A 15214-nucleotide genomic window follows, 5' to 3' on the forward strand; every position below is an offset into this window, starting at 1 on the left:
CGCCCTGTGTTCTCTCCTTTCCTCCTCTGTGGTGGGGAACCACCATCACATTAGAGGGTTAACATGAGGGGAAAAGGACAACACAAGGAAGGCATAAAACTGTGCCTCTGGGGAAACCAGTGCTGCTGGAGGTCAAGAGAGGTCACGTGGGGGGGCTCAGGCGCTGGGCCTAGTGACAAGTGGCTGCAGGGAACACCGAGGAGCCAACCAGGGTGGGGGAAAACCAGTTTGTGACACGGCTGGCAGCTTCCAAGTGTGTTCAGTGTGTGAACGTCTGTCGCCCTGTGCTCTGGAGATAGTGGCGCTGGGTCCCTGGATTGCATTTCCAAAGGTGTTTTTTGTTTCTATTGTCATGGGAATAGGAAAAATTCTGAAAGTTATTCAACCTCCACAGGAAAGGGGAACCACCTAACTTTGGACTTCTAGTGGCTCAGGAGAATCTGCACGAGGTGTGTGTGTGGGGTGCACACGCTTACCCTGAAAGGTGGCGGGTAGGAAAGAGGGAACCACAGAGAAGGTAGACGAGCCAAGGGGCCAGGAGGGGTGGGGGCTGGCAGGCAAGATGGCGGCAGAGTGGCCTTCCCATCAGGGTCCCCTCTGCCCCCTCCGCTCAGTCAGTAACCGCCTGTGCCCGTCCCACAGCTCTGTGAGGAGGTCCTGGAACCCGCACAGGGACACACATTCTCTAAGCTCCACGGCTGAGCAGAAGCGAGCGTCAGACAAGGGGGACTACGTGCAGTCCTCTGCCTTCAACCACACTGGGGCACACGGTTCTTCATTTTTCTGTGGGGCGGGGATCTTCTTCCTGTCTCATTACTCAACTCAAGAACAGCTACGTTTTCCGACACATGGGAAATAACCACAGCACGAGTGAGTGATGGGATCCTGGGCAGGACCCCAAATTCAGTGGCCCTAATTGTTTTCCTTCTCCTGTTGCTCTATTTCAAACCAACACTGGAGTCAGTGGAATTCTCAGACAGCATTAGATCCTGACTCCAGGGGAACAGGTTGGGTCCCTGGGCACAACAGTGGGGATGGGGGCTACCTTCCAAATGCCCCGGGTCCCGAAGCCTCCTGACAGAGCCCCTGTTCCTGCCTTCAGCACTGGACCTAGGCCAGAGCTTCCCTACCTGGAAAGATTCCAAGAGATCCTAGGGCAGCACAGGATCCACCTTCTCCAAGCAAAGCTGTCTTTCTCTGTGACTCAAGTGTCCCCTGTCCCGTCTAGACCACAGTGTCCTGGGGCAGGCCGGCCTTAACACCAATAGGAGAAACACTGGGAAGGGGCCGGGAAGCCAGGCTTGGGGGAGGGATAAAGGGGGTCATAGAGGCAGAGATGGGGGACCTGGGTCCCTGCTAGGTGAGCTGTCCCCATCACTGGGGAGGATGCACCTGGCAGCTCCTGTCTCCTGCAGGCAGCTGCGCCAGCCTTCTCGCGAAGGTCGCTGTCTGGTGCACTTACAGCTCTGAGAGTGTCAGAGCAACTGTGGAAGCAGACATTCCACTCTGGGGAGGCAGGGGGAGTGGGCCCATGTGTGTCTCCTTGCACCCACAGCATCCTCACTCGCTCTAGCGTCCAGCTCCCTGTCCATCCACCCCCTCACTGAGTCACCACCTCCACCGCGGGAGCAGCTCTGCCCACATCCAGCCTTACCACTGAGGCCACGCTGATCAAGGACCACCTGTCACCCCACACCTGCCTGTTCCCTTCCACCCCAGACCGCAGCCGGATTCTGAAACGGAGACAGCGTTAGCATCCACTTGATCTCTGGGGCCTCTCTCACCTGACCCCACACTCTCTGTGGGTGCGTGTTCTCACAAACATGTCCCCATCTCAGTTATTCCAACACTTAAATGGGTCACATGGCCAGGACAGGGACCCCTCATGTTGCTCCAGGCTCTCAGAGGTCCCTCTAAATGGAGAGGACAGCAAACAGGACAAGAATCTATCACCAATTCAAGAGAGAGAGACATGCCAGGAGACCCTCAGCAGGACTGGATCGAAGAAGAGAAGCAGGACTCAGGACTCCCACCTCAGGAAGAAGACACCCTGGTGCAGGACAGGGGATGAGAAGAGAATCCTGGGAACAACATCCCCCTGCCTGACTCCAGATTGACTGAAGGGCATCTTCCAAATACCTGAGCTCTTGTCCAGGGGCTTCTCAGCTGGAATTTGGGGGGTGGGGTGGGGTCCAGAAGATGCACGGAGCCAAGAATGTGTCTGACTCTGTGCGGAGCCAGGCCCACCAGAATCAGAGGTGTTTCCAAGACAAGGTGGGTGTTAAAACCCTGAGGAACAAGTCACTCATGGACCGGATGCTAAAGTACAAAACTGGGGTAGCTTGTGGAGCTAATGCAATGAGAAAAGTCTTCCCAAGGATGTACTCACAGCCAGGGGAGAACCAATAAGCAGAGATCTTGTGATTACAAGGCTCCCTCCTTCCCTAAACAGGGCAGGACCTCAAATCCACATCTGCAGACTAGAGCCTCAAGGTCACGATCCCCAAATCCGCACAAGGAAGGTTAAGTCAAGGCCATGAATGGTGAGAACCGTGAGGCTCCGGGGTCAACACCTGTGTTGGAGGGAACCGCCTTCTGCTCCCCACGGGCCTCCTGCCTCCCAGAGAAGAGGCTCTGGGACCAGACTCAGAGTCAGCAGAGACCCCTGGGATCAGCCCTGGTTCTACTACAGGTTCTGTCCAAGGGCAAAATAAATACAAACTCAAATTCTTTTTTAGGGTTTTCATCCACTGAGAAGAGGGAAAGATCAAAAAGAGCCATGGTCCAAACCAAGCCAGGTCAGGCTGTGTGCAAAAATCACACTCTTAGGAATCAGAGCTGCCTCCATGAGCAAAGGGCCATGGCCACCAAGCCCCTGGCCACTCCAGCTGTGCCTCCTGGATCTGGGGGAGGTTGCAATCACCAGCTTGGAATCTTCCTCCCCCCACCCCTCATTCCTCCAGAGGCCGATTCTCCAGAATACCGTCTGTTCCATTTAGAGGGCTGGCCCGGGTATCCTTTGAAGAGGAGTGTCCCCATGACCACGAGCAGGGAGGTGTGGAAGTATTTGTTTCTCCGAATATCCCTGTGCTGTGCCCTGCCTGGGCTCAGGTTGGGGCTAGAGGTTTAGGGTATCCGGGACTGGGGGCTCAGAGCGTGGAAGGGACCTCTTCAGTCTTCCTGAGAATCTACTTTGGGTCCTCACACTGGATCGTGGGGGTGGTGACAGGGGACCTTCACACCACCTGTTTCTAGGCCTCCTCACTGCACCTGCTCGGAGGTCAATGACTGTAAATTTCATTGTTTCTTATTGAATGTATGGGAGGATTCATGAAAATGTTACATAACATTGGACGCTTCTACTGGTGAGAAGTTTCAGACTCCACCCAAAGACATAGATAAACCAGACTTTGTCCTGTTCCATCAGCACCTGGAACTCACACAGCTGTGGGTCAAGGTCCTGTGAGGAAGTCACAGCGGGCCCTCTTCCACCCTCGGGCCACCAGCACAGCAGGGACAAGACCCCCAGCTCCCGTCTGGGCAGTGCGAGCACACAGGGAGGCAGCTGAGGCTGCTCCTGCCCGTCTGCCCCGGGGACAGGCAGCCCGTTTAAGGTTCCCAAACCTCCCTTCCTCTCAGAGTTCCAGAGGGGCCTCTGGGAAGCCTGGGGTGCCTGGCACAGGGGGTGACTACTGTGGAGTGAGCATGGGCCTCCCGTGTGAGCTCCACACCCTAGGGTGCAGCTGGAGGGGGCCATCAGAAACCCCTGCTCCTCTTCCTCTCCCTACAAGGGGGCAGGAGACTCTTTTTAGCAAGACGGAGAGGGGAGAAACGCGGTACACTGGCAGCTTCACAAAGATCTCAACCTGCCCCCACAAAGATCGGGTGATCTTCCAGCCACTAGTGGGGACTTCCCTCAGAGCTGGGGACACAGCATTAGACCTGTGCCCAGGGCTCGTCTCCCAGCCATCCCCGCCCCACAAGGCTGTCCGCAACAGGAACAAGATCCAGTGCAGCTCAGATGCATCGCTGGGTCCTGGGCTAACGGCTCAGGTCCTAGAATCAGGCCAGGGTCCAAGGAAGTACCTGTATCATCTGGGGCTTATCTTGATCTTGAGGATGAGGTCTCCCCACTGACAGTGTACCTTCAGGGAGGGACTCCTGCCCCACACAATCTTCACACTGGCTGGATGGCCTGATCACAGGGCAAAAGGACCCCGAGCTGTCAGTGGTGAAGACGTTCCCCTTGCAGTCCCACCGCACTTGGGAAAATGAGGTGGAGAGACAGAGCAAGGTTCTGGGCGGCCAATTTCCTTGCTGGTGGGAGATAAGGACACGGAGGACAGGGCTCCATCCTGGACAGGTGCCCTCGGTTCCTTCCTCGGAGCATAAAGTCAGTGCCTGCAGGGAGGTCTTCAGGCCAGAGGACCCCGTGCCCTCCCTAACACTGCTCTTCGTGACATCCTGCGGGAGCCCATCCTTGCTGCCAGCGACTGGCCTTCAGGGTGGGGGCGCCCCTGGGATTTTCCATCTGGATGCAGCCTGGAGAGACCTTAGGAGACAGTCACAGCTCGCATTCCAGGTGGGCCCGCCCTCTGTAACAAGGGCAGTTCCTCTGCCTCGGTCTGGACCACTGCTCAGCCCAGATGAGCGACTCACCACCATCCCAGTGAGGCTTCTGACACCAGCACATCCTTGTTGTCTGCTAAGCGCCATGGGAGGGTGGTGTAAGCATTGCTGAAAGACAAGAGTCACGAGACTGAGTCACTAAGAGGAGGCACAGGCGTCCCGGGAGTCCCCAAGAAACCAGCAGAGAAATGGACCCCGGGGCAGCCAGAGAGCCCTTTGTGCCACAAGCTGGGTGCAGTGCATGTTGACCTAAGTTAGTTACTGGGATAATACAGCATTATCCTAGTAATTACATATGATAACTGCAAGCAGTAATTACATCCTTTTGCACATTTTGAAGAAATTTTGAGGGATTGAAGATGTTTGCATTTACCTTGGAGTATCTGTTTAACAACAGCTAGCCTTAGTACTAATTTACCCAAGTGGTCCTCATCTCTACAACCCAGGTTCAAGGACAGAGGGGCTGTGCAGATGGGGAGGAGGAGGCTCTCAGGGTCTGATACATGGTCACCTCCCAAATGACACCTCTGGGAGAGAGGAGCGTCTGCTGACTGAAGGAGGAGTGCCCTGGTTCATATAGGGAAATCAGTGCCTGGCCCAGGATGAGGAATGTACAGCACCTGGGGATGTTTCAGGGACCAGCTGGAAGGCCCCACACTTGTGTGTTTTGCCCTCATTATAGATAAGTTTTCTCTTTCTCTGGGTTTTTTGTTGGCATTTCTCTCAAGAAATACTACTGAACATGGAAATACCACACAGTATGTGATGATTTCCAGCCTCCAAAGGTCTCAATAAATGGATTTCACTTTATAAAAATAAATCTCCCTAAATGTTGTATGAGGAAATTGAGAATAAGTTGGAACGGGAGGTTCTGTGCTCAGTATTCCAGGACACTGAGGAGATCTTAGCCACTGTTTCCCAGGTGATGCTAGAGGTAAAGAACCTGCCTGCCAATGCAGGAGATGCAAGAGACTCGGGTTCGATCCCTGGGTGGGGAAGACCCGGTGGAGTAGGAAGTGGTAACCCACTCCAGTATTCTTGCTTAGGAAACCCCATGGACAGAGGAGCCTGGCGGCTACAGCCCCATGGGGCTGCAAAGAGTCTGAAACAAGTTAGCTAATGAACATACACAGTTAAGTTCCCCTGATGGTCAGGACCAAGGAAAGGCCACTTTTTACTCACGATTTCTGCAGCCCACAGAGTGTCGCACAACTGGTGCAGCGACATACTAAGGATGGTTTTCTCACCCCGGAAGCGGTGCCTGAGCGCAGGGACCCTGGCTGTGGGTGTTTTCTGCGTCAGTTGAGACGCCCTCTGCTGGCCGTTACTGAGTGGGAACGAAGCTGTGCGCGCACCCTCTCGGGGCGGTCTAGCGGAATCAAGCAGGTTCTTGAGACCTGCTTCTTCGCTGTTGGCAAAGGGAAGCTCGCCTCCTACTGTTCCGGCTCGTTTCTGCGACCAGCCTTTGATCACAGCTATAGTAAATGTACGTGGTAAGCAAATCCTGAAATAGAATTTATAGTAGTGGTTGTTTGTTGCTAAACAGAGGGAAGAATGAGAAGTGATGGTTTAATGGGTGTCAACGGTTTTTTGGGAGGGGAGTGATGAGTGTGGCTTGAAATCAGATAGTTGTGAAGACTGTACAACTTGTGAATATGCCAATAATTGAGTTGTACACTTTAAAACTATTACTCGTATGCTTTGTGAAGTGTATTTCAACAAATCTATTAATATTTTTAAAGCTAATAAATGATGGTACTGCCTCTTGTTCTTATGAATTCATTCAAGGTGCGGCATTTGGGCTGTGTTTCCATATGAACTGCCAAAATTATATGTAATAATCCAGATACCGAAAGCTAAAGAAGCTGGATCATGAATGTTGCTGGGTCTACTCTGCCTACTAATCCATTCACTCTTACTAATACATTAAGTATGGCTGTATTCTCTCTCTTCACTGCCAGGGATATCATTACCTTTGATGACCTGATCTGATGAATCCTTAGAACAGCTCCCCGCGACTCCGTAGACATCTGTGGGGAGAGAGAATACCTCAGCTGTCGGTGTTTTCTTGGCATCCAGTACATAAATACCATTTGGGTGACTGTCAATATACTCAAATAACCATGTCAAAAATAATAAAAGTATAATACCAACATATATAGCAGAGGTAGGTGATTTGAAAAGAAGATAGTTTATGTAAAGATACATTATAGTTTTACATGTCTCTATAAGAAAACTATAAATGAAGCTCATGAGTCTTAAAACCAAAAACAAAACAGCCATTAGGTGACAAGCATATTTTTTTCAAGATACCCTCTCCATTTTTCTTTAGTCTTCTCAGTGATGCTGGAGAATAAGCCTGGCTGGGTCAAAGCATCCCCCCGGCCATCAGCAGAGAACCAAGCCTTGCAAATATCCTTCATTTCAGGAATGCACAGAGGAGCGCGCGGCCAATCCCTCGCCGCGAGACACGGCTTCGTTTGCCGTTTCACCAACGGCCAGCAGACGGCGCCCGACTCTCCTTGGGATCAACTGGCGTCTCAACAGTTGAGGGAAACTCGTGCTCAGGTTCTCTGATATTCTGAGATTCCCAGTGTGAGAAGCCAGCTTAGTTTGTCGCTGTTCCAACTGTATGACACCCCGGGGGCTGTGGAAATAGTTAAAAAGTGATCTTTCCCTGGGTCCCGGACCACCCAGGGGGAACTCCGCCACGGCGGAGATCTCTTCAGTCTTCAAATAATGAGCATAGAACCTCCCATTCTCACTCTAAACTTCCTCATATAACAATATAGCACAATATAGTGAAAAGTATTTTATAAAAGTATGAATTTATTGAGACCTTTGGAGGCTGGAAATCATCACACACTGTGCGGTATTTCCATGTTCAGTATTGCTTCTTGAGAGATATGCCAACAAAAACCCAGAGAAAGGGAACACCACCTACAGTGGGAACAAGGTCCTTGAAACATCCCCAGGTGCTGTGAATTCCTCATTCTGGGCCAGGCACTGACTTTCCCACATGAACCAGGGCCCTGCTGCTCCTCCTTCAGTCCTCCAGATGATCCCGTCTCCAAGAGCTGTCTTTTGGGAGATGTCCATGTGCCTGACCCTGAGGGCCTGCTCCCCCCACTCCACACACACACAGCTTCTCTGTCCTTGCACCTGGGTTGTAGAGATGAGGACCACTTGGGTTAATTAGTAAATTCAGATTTCACTAGTAATTTGCAAACTTCTTCAATCCCTCAAAATTTCTTCAAAATGTGCAAAAGGATGTAATTACTGCTTGCAGTTATCATATGTAATTACTAGGATAATGCTGTATTATCCCAGTAACTAACTTAGGTCAACATGCACTGCACCCAGCTTGTGGCACAAAGGGCTCTCTGGCTGCCCCGGGGTCCATTTCTCTGCTGGTTTCTTGGGGACTCCCGGGACGCCTGTGCCTCCTCTTAGTGACTCAGTCTCGTGACTCTTGTCTTTCAGCAATGCTTACACCACCCTCCCATGGCGCTTAGCAGACAACAAGGATGTGCTGGTGTCAGAAGCCTCACTGGGATGGTGGTGAGTCGCTCATCTGGGCTGAGCAGTGGTCCAGACCGAGGCAGAGGAACTGCCCTTGTTACAGAGGGCGGGCCCACCTGGAATGCGAGCTGTGACTGTCTCCTAAGGTCTCTCCAGGCTGCATCCAGATGGAAAATCCCAGGGGCGCCCCCACCTTGAAGGCCAGTCGCTGGCAGCAAGGATGGGCTCCCGCAGGATGTCACGAAGAGCAGTGTTAGGGAGGGCACGGGGTCCTCTGGCCTGAAGACCTCCCTGCAGGCACTGACTTTATGCTCCGAGGAAGGAACCGAGGGCACCTGTCCAGGATGGAGCCCTGTCCTCCGTGTCCTTATCTCCCACCAGCAAGGAAATTGGCCGCCCAGAACCTTGCTCTGTCTCTCCACCTCATTTTCCCAAGTGCGGTGGGACTGCAAGGGGAACGTCTTCACCACTGACAGCTCGGGGTCCTTTTGCCCTGTGATCAGGCCATCCAGCCAGTGTGAAGATTGTGTGGGGCAGGAGTCCCTCCCTGAAGGTACACTGTCAGTGGGGAGACCTCATCCTCAAGATCAAGATAAGCCCCAGATGATACAGGTACTTCCTTGGACCCTGGCCTGATTCTAGGACCTGAGCCGTTAGCCCAGGACCCAGCGATGCATCTGAGCTGCACTGGATCTTGTTCCTGTTGCGGACAGCCTTGTGGGGCGGGGATGGCTGGGAGACGAGCCCTGGGCACAGGTCTAATGCTGTGTCCCCAGCTCTGAGGGAAGTCCCCACTAGTGGCTGGAAGATCACCCGATCTTTGTGGGGGCAGGTTGAGATCTTTGTGAAGCTGCCAGTGTACCGCGTTTCTCCCCTCTCCGTCTTGCTAAAAAGAGTCTCCTGCCCCCTTGTAGGGAGAGGAAGAGGAGCAGGGGTTTCTGATGGCCCCCTCCAGCTGCACCCTAGGGTGTGGAGCTCACGCGGGAGGCCCATGCTCACTCCACAGTAGTCACCCCCTGTGCCAGGCACCCCAGGCTTCCCAGAGGCCCCTCTGGAACTCTGAGAGGAAGGGAGGTTTGGGAACCTTAAACGGGCTGCCTGTCCCCGGGGCAGACAGGCAGGAGCAGCCTCAGCTGCCTCCCTGTGTGCTCGCACTGCCCAGACGGGAGCTGGGGGTCTTGTCCCTGCTGTGCTGGTGGCCCGAGGGTGGAAGAGGGCCCGCTGTGACTTCCTCACAGGACCTTGACCCACAGCTGTGTGAGTTCCAGGTGCTGATGGAACAGGACAAAGTCTGGTTTATCTATGTCTTTGGGTGGAGTCTGAAACTTCTCACCAGTAGAAGCTTCCAATGTTATGTAACATTTTCATGAATCCTCCCATACATTCAATAAGAAACAATGAAATTTACAGTCATTGACCTCCGAGCAGGTGCAGTGAGGAGGCCTAGAAACAGGTGGTGTGAAGGTCCCCTGTCACCACCCCCACGATCCAGTGTGAGGACCCAAAGTAGATTCTCAGGAAGACTGAAGAGGTCCCTTCCACGCTCTGAGCCCCCAGTCCCGGATACCCTAAACCTCTAGCCCCAACCTGAGCCCAGGCAGGGCACAGCACAGGGATATTCGGAGAAACAAATACTTCCACACCTCCCTGCTCGTGGTCATGGGGACACTCCTCTTCAAAGGATACCCGGGCCAGCCCTCTAAATGGAACAGACGGTATTCTGGAGAATCGGCCTCTGGAGGAATGAGGGGTGGGGGGAGGAAGATTCCAAGCTGGTGATTGCAACCTCCCCCAGATCCAGGAGGCACAGCTGGAGTGGCCAGGGGCTTGGTGGCCATGGCCCTTTGCTCATGGAGGCAGCTCTGATTCCTAAGAGTGTGATTTTTGCACACAGCCTGACCTGGCTTGGTTTGGACCATGGCTCTTTTTGATCTTTCCCTCTTCTCAGTGGATGAAAACCCTAAAAAAGAATTTGAGTTTGTATTTATTTTGCCCTTGGACAGAACCTGTAGTAGAACCAGGGCTGGTCCCAGGGGTCTCTGCTGACTCTGAGTCTGGTCCCAGAGCCTCTTCTCTGGGAGGCAGGAGGCCCGTGGGGAGCAGAAGGCGGTTCCCTCCAACACAGGTGTTGACCCCGGAGCCTCACGGTTCTCACCATTCATGGCCTTGACTTAACCTTCCTTGTGCGGATTTGGGGATCGTGACCTTGAGGCTGCTCTAGTCTGCAGATGTGGATTTGAGGTCCTGCCCTGTTTAGGGAAGGAGGGAGCCTTGTAATCACAAGATCTCTGCTTATTGGTTCTCCCCTGGCTGTGAGTACATCCTTGGGAAGACTTTTCTCATTGCATTAGCTCCACAAGCTACCCCAGTTTTGTACTTTAGCATCCGGTCCATGAGTGACTTGTTCCTCAGGGTTTTAACACCCACCTTGTCTTGGAAACACCTCTGATTCTGGTGGGCCTGGCTCCGCACAGAGTCAGACACATTCTTGGCTCCGTGCATCTTCTGGACCCCACCCCACCCCCAAATTCCAGCTGAGAAGCCCCTGGACAAGAGCTCGGGTATTTGGAAGGTGCCCTTCAGTCAATCTGGAGTCAGGCAGGGGGATGTTGTTCCCAGGATTCTCTTCTCATCCCCTGTCCTGCACCAGGGTGTCTTCTTCCTGAGGTGGGAGTCCTGAGTCCTGCTTCTCTTCTTCGATCCAGTCCTGCTGAGGGTCTCCTGGCATGTCTCTCTCTCTTGAATTAGTGATAGATTCTTGTCCTGTTTGCTGTCCTCTCCATTTAGAGGGACCTCTGAGAGCCTGGAGCAACATGAGGGGTCCCTGTCCTGGCCATGTGACCCATTTAAGTGTTGGAATAACTGAGATGGGGACATGTTTGTGAGAACACGCACCCACAGAGAGTGTGGGGTCAGGTGAGAGAGGCCCCAGAGATCAAGTGGATGCTAACGCTGTCTCCGTTTCAGAATCCGGCTGCGGTCTGGGGTGGAAGGGAACAGGCAGGTGTGGGGTGACAGGTGGTCCTTGATCAGCGTGGCCTCAGTGGTAAGGCTGGATGTGGGCAGAGCTGCTCCCGCGGTGGAGGTGGTGACTCAGTGAGGGGGTGGATGGACAGGGAGCTGGACGCTAGAGCGAGTGAGGATGCTGTGGGTGCAAGGAGACACACATGGGCCCACTCCCCCTGCCTCCCCAGAGTGGAATGTCTGCTTCCACAGTTGCTCTGACACTCTCAGAGCTGTAAGTGCACCAGACAGCGACCTTCGCGAGAAGGCTGGCGCAGCTGCCTGCAGGAGACAGGAGCTGCCAGGTGCATCCTCCCCAGTGATGGGGACAGCTCACCTAGCAGGGACCCAGGTCCCCCATCTCTGCCTCTATGACCCCCTTTATCCCTCCCCCAAGCCTGGCTTCCCGGCCCCTTCCCAGTGTTTCTCCTATTGGTGTTAAGGCCGGCCTGCCCCAGGACACTGTGGTCTAGACGGGACAGGGGACACTTGAGTCACAGAGAAAGACAGCTTTGCTTGGAGAAGGTGGATCCTGTGCTGCCCTAGGATCTCTTGGAATCTTTCCAGGTAGGGAAGCTCTGGCCTAGGTCCAGTGCTGAAGGCAGGAACAGGGGCTCTGTCAGGAGGCTTCGGGACCCGGGGCATTTGGAAGGTAGCCCCCATCCCCACTGTTGTGCCCAGGGACCCAACCTGTTCCCCTGGAGTCAGGATCTAATGCTGTCTGAGAATTCCACTGACTCCAGTGTTGGTTTGAAATAGAGCAACAGGAGAAGGAAAACAATTAGGGCCACTGAATTTGGGGTCCTGCCCAGGATCCCATCACTCACTCGTGCTGTGGTTATTTCCCATGTGTCGGAAAACGTAGCTGTTCTTGAGTTGAGTAATGAGACAGGAAGAAGATCCCCGCCCCACAGAAAAATGAAGAACCGTGTGCCCCAGTGTGGTTGAAGGCAGAGGACTGCACGTAGTCCCCCTTGTCTGACGCTCGCTTCTGCTCAGCCGTGGAGCTTAGAGAACGTGTGTCCCTCTGCGGGTTCCAGGACCTCCTCACAGAGCTGTGGGACGGGCACAGGCGGTTACTGACTGAGCGGAGGGGGCAGAGGGGACCCTGATGGGAAGGCCACTCTGCCGCCATCTCGCCTGCCAGCCCCCACCCCTCCTGGCCCCTTGGCTCGTCTACCTTCTCTGTGGTTCCCTCTTTCCTACCCGCCACCTTTCAGGGTAAGCGTGTGCACCCCACACACACACCTCGTGCAGATTCTCCTGAGCCACTAGAAGTCCAAAATTAGGTGGTTCCCCTTTCCTGTGAAGGTTGAATAACTTTCAGAATTTTTCCTATTCCCATGACAATAGAAACAAAAAACACCTTTGGAAATGCAATCCAGGGACCCAGCACCACTATCTCCAGAGCACAGGGCAACAGACGTTCACACACTGAACACACTTGGAAGCTGCCAGCCGTGTCACAAACTGGTTTTCTCCCACCCTGGTTGGCTCCTCGGTGTTCCCTGCAGCCACTTGTCACTAGGCCCAGCGCCTGAGCCCCCCCACGTGACCTCTCTTGACCTCCAGCAGCACTGGTTTCCCCAGAGGCACAGTTTTATGCCTTCCTTGTGTTGTCCTTTTCCCCTCGCCTTAACCCTCTAATGTGATGGTGGTTCCCCACCACAGAGGAGGAAAGGAGAGAACGCAGGGCGATGACTTGGGACAAGGCGGGTCCAGTAGGGGCCCCGAAGCAGTGTTACCTTCTTCACCTACTGACTGCTGGGGACACAGCCTGGCAGCCTGGACACCAGGCCTGTTCAGTGCAGGAGAGGTGCTGAAACCCGGCAGTGCCCTCAGCAGTACTGGGGGTGGTTCACGCACACTTTTGGTTCTCTGGAACCTTGTCAGGTATGAGGCTCTGAGTAGGGAGGGGAGTTGCCTAAGCCCACTGCAGCCAGGTGGCACAGTCAGGTTTGAGGCCAGGCCAGTCAGCGACCATTGTTTTCTTTTCCATTTGATGAAGGAGAGCAGGAAATGTGGCCAGGCTGGGTTACATGAGTCTCATCATCTCCTTCAGGAAGTCTTGCATCTGTACATGGTTGGGATGAATTTGAATGAGGTCATAGAGGAGGCTGTGTCTTACTGCATATTAGATGCTCTCTGAACCCTGTAATCCTTCACCTTTGGTGTATGCCTTTTGGAAGAAATGGAAAGGTTACCTCTGATATGTTTATTATTATTTAAATTACTATATACATATGTACTACAGTTGTAAAATACTATACATATTAGTTATATGCTAATAAGAATGTTAAGGTGATTTGCAATAAAACATGTAAAATTTTGTTTTGTCTTTAAATTTTTATAAACATATGTCATTTACCCTCAAAATATTTTGATTAAAAATTAATGTCCACATACAACTCAACAACCACAAAAAATAAACAACCCAGTGGAAAAATGGGCCAAGGATGTAAAGAGGCATTTCTCCAAAGAAGAAATACGGATGGCCAATAGGCACATGAACAGGTGCTCAACATTGCTGATTATTAGAGAAATGCAAATCCAAAGTAAACTGATGTACCACCTCATGTTTTCAGAATGGCCATCAGTAAAAAGTCTACAAATAAGAAATGCTGGAGCAGGTATGGAGAAAAGAGGAGTTTCCTGTACTGTTGGTGGGAATGTAAGTTGGTACAGCCACTGTGGAAAATGGTGCAGAGTTTCCTCAGAAAACTAAAAATAGAATTACCATCTGACCCAGCATTCCCACTTCTGGGTATATGTCTAGAAAAAATTATAATTGAAAAAGATACATGCACCTCTATGTTCATAGCAACACTATTCACAGTAGCCAAGACATGAAGGCAATCTAAATTCCATCAACAGATGAATAGATGAAGAAGTGGTACACATATACAATATAAAAAGAACAAAATAATGCCATTTGCAGCAACATGTATTCAAGTAGAGACTATTTTACTAAGTGAAGTAAGTCAGAAAGACAAATACCATACGATATGACTTATATGTAGAATCTAAAATATGACACAAATGAATCTCTATATGAATCAGAAGCAGAATCATGGACATGGACAAGGCTAGCAGTTGCCTAGGAAGAGAGAGTGTGGGGAAGGGATGGGTTGGGAGCTTGGGATCAGCAAATGCTAAATACTTCACAGAGAATGAATAAACCACAAGGTCCTGCTGTATGGTACAGGGAACTATATTTAACATCCTGTGATAAACCAAAATGGAGACCATGATAAGGAATGTATATGTATGCATAACCTGAAACACGCACTTTTGAACTCTCTCCTCTCTGGTTCTCTGGAACCTTGTCAGATATGAGGCTCTGAGCAGGGAAGGGAGTTGCCTAAGCCCACTGCAGCCAGGTGGCATAGTCAGATTTGAGTCCAGGCCAGGTAAGCTACTGTACAGCAGTAATTAATACAACATGGTAAATCAACTACACTTCAAATCAATTGAAAAAAGTACTTTATTTAAAAAAAATTAGATCCAAACACACTGGATGTAGAGCACAAGTGTGAACTCACGATCATGATGTGTGAGTGCAGGTCCTTCACTTGTAACACCAGTACCTCTTTGTGGGGGGACACAGGGGAGGCTGTGCCCATGTGGGGAGGAGGCATCTGGGAAATCTCTGTGCTTTTCCTCATTTTAGCTCTGAACCTTAAACTGCACTAAGCAAAGTCTTAATTTTAAAAATATCGAATTACTATTACTTAAAAACTTGGAAGGATTAGAAAATATTGACTGGCATAATACTTCGGTGACACTGATGATGAAGTGATCTTCAGTTCCCTCTCTTATGTTTAATTTCTGAAATCACACCTGAAATGAGATAGTTATGATAAAATGTGTACAGACAAGAAAATATTTTTTCCACCTAAAACCATTATGGGCACAAATATACAAAATTATTTTATGTTGAGATTAAAAGGAAAAACAGTAAATAACCTGATCCAGACCACTCTCTTAGGATGTGTTGGACAAAGAAAAGTGATGCAATTACTGGTTTTAAATGAATGACATCTTTCTCGCCCCTCTATCT

At 51.6% G+C, this 15214-nt stretch overlaps 1 long non-coding RNA gene across 1 annotated transcript; it reads right to left on the bottom strand.

Moving 5' to 3' along the window:
* Positions 1-4659: 4659 nt before the first annotated feature.
* On the bottom strand, positions 4660-5925 carry LOC113897674. Its single transcript, XR_003512394.1, has 2 exons — positions 5812-5925; positions 4660-4737 (listed from the first exon to the last, which is right to left on the bottom strand). It is a non-coding gene; the product is annotated as an uncharacterized LOC113897674 (long non-coding RNA).
* Between the last annotated feature and the right edge of the window lie 9289 nt (positions 5926-15214).

Source organism: Bos indicus x Bos taurus, chromosome 8, assembly GCF_003369695.1.
Source record: "Bos indicus x Bos taurus breed Angus x Brahman F1 hybrid chromosome 8, Bos_hybrid_MaternalHap_v2.0, whole genome shotgun sequence".
NCBI lineage: Eukaryota > Metazoa > Chordata > Mammalia > Artiodactyla > Bovidae > Bos > Bos indicus x Bos taurus.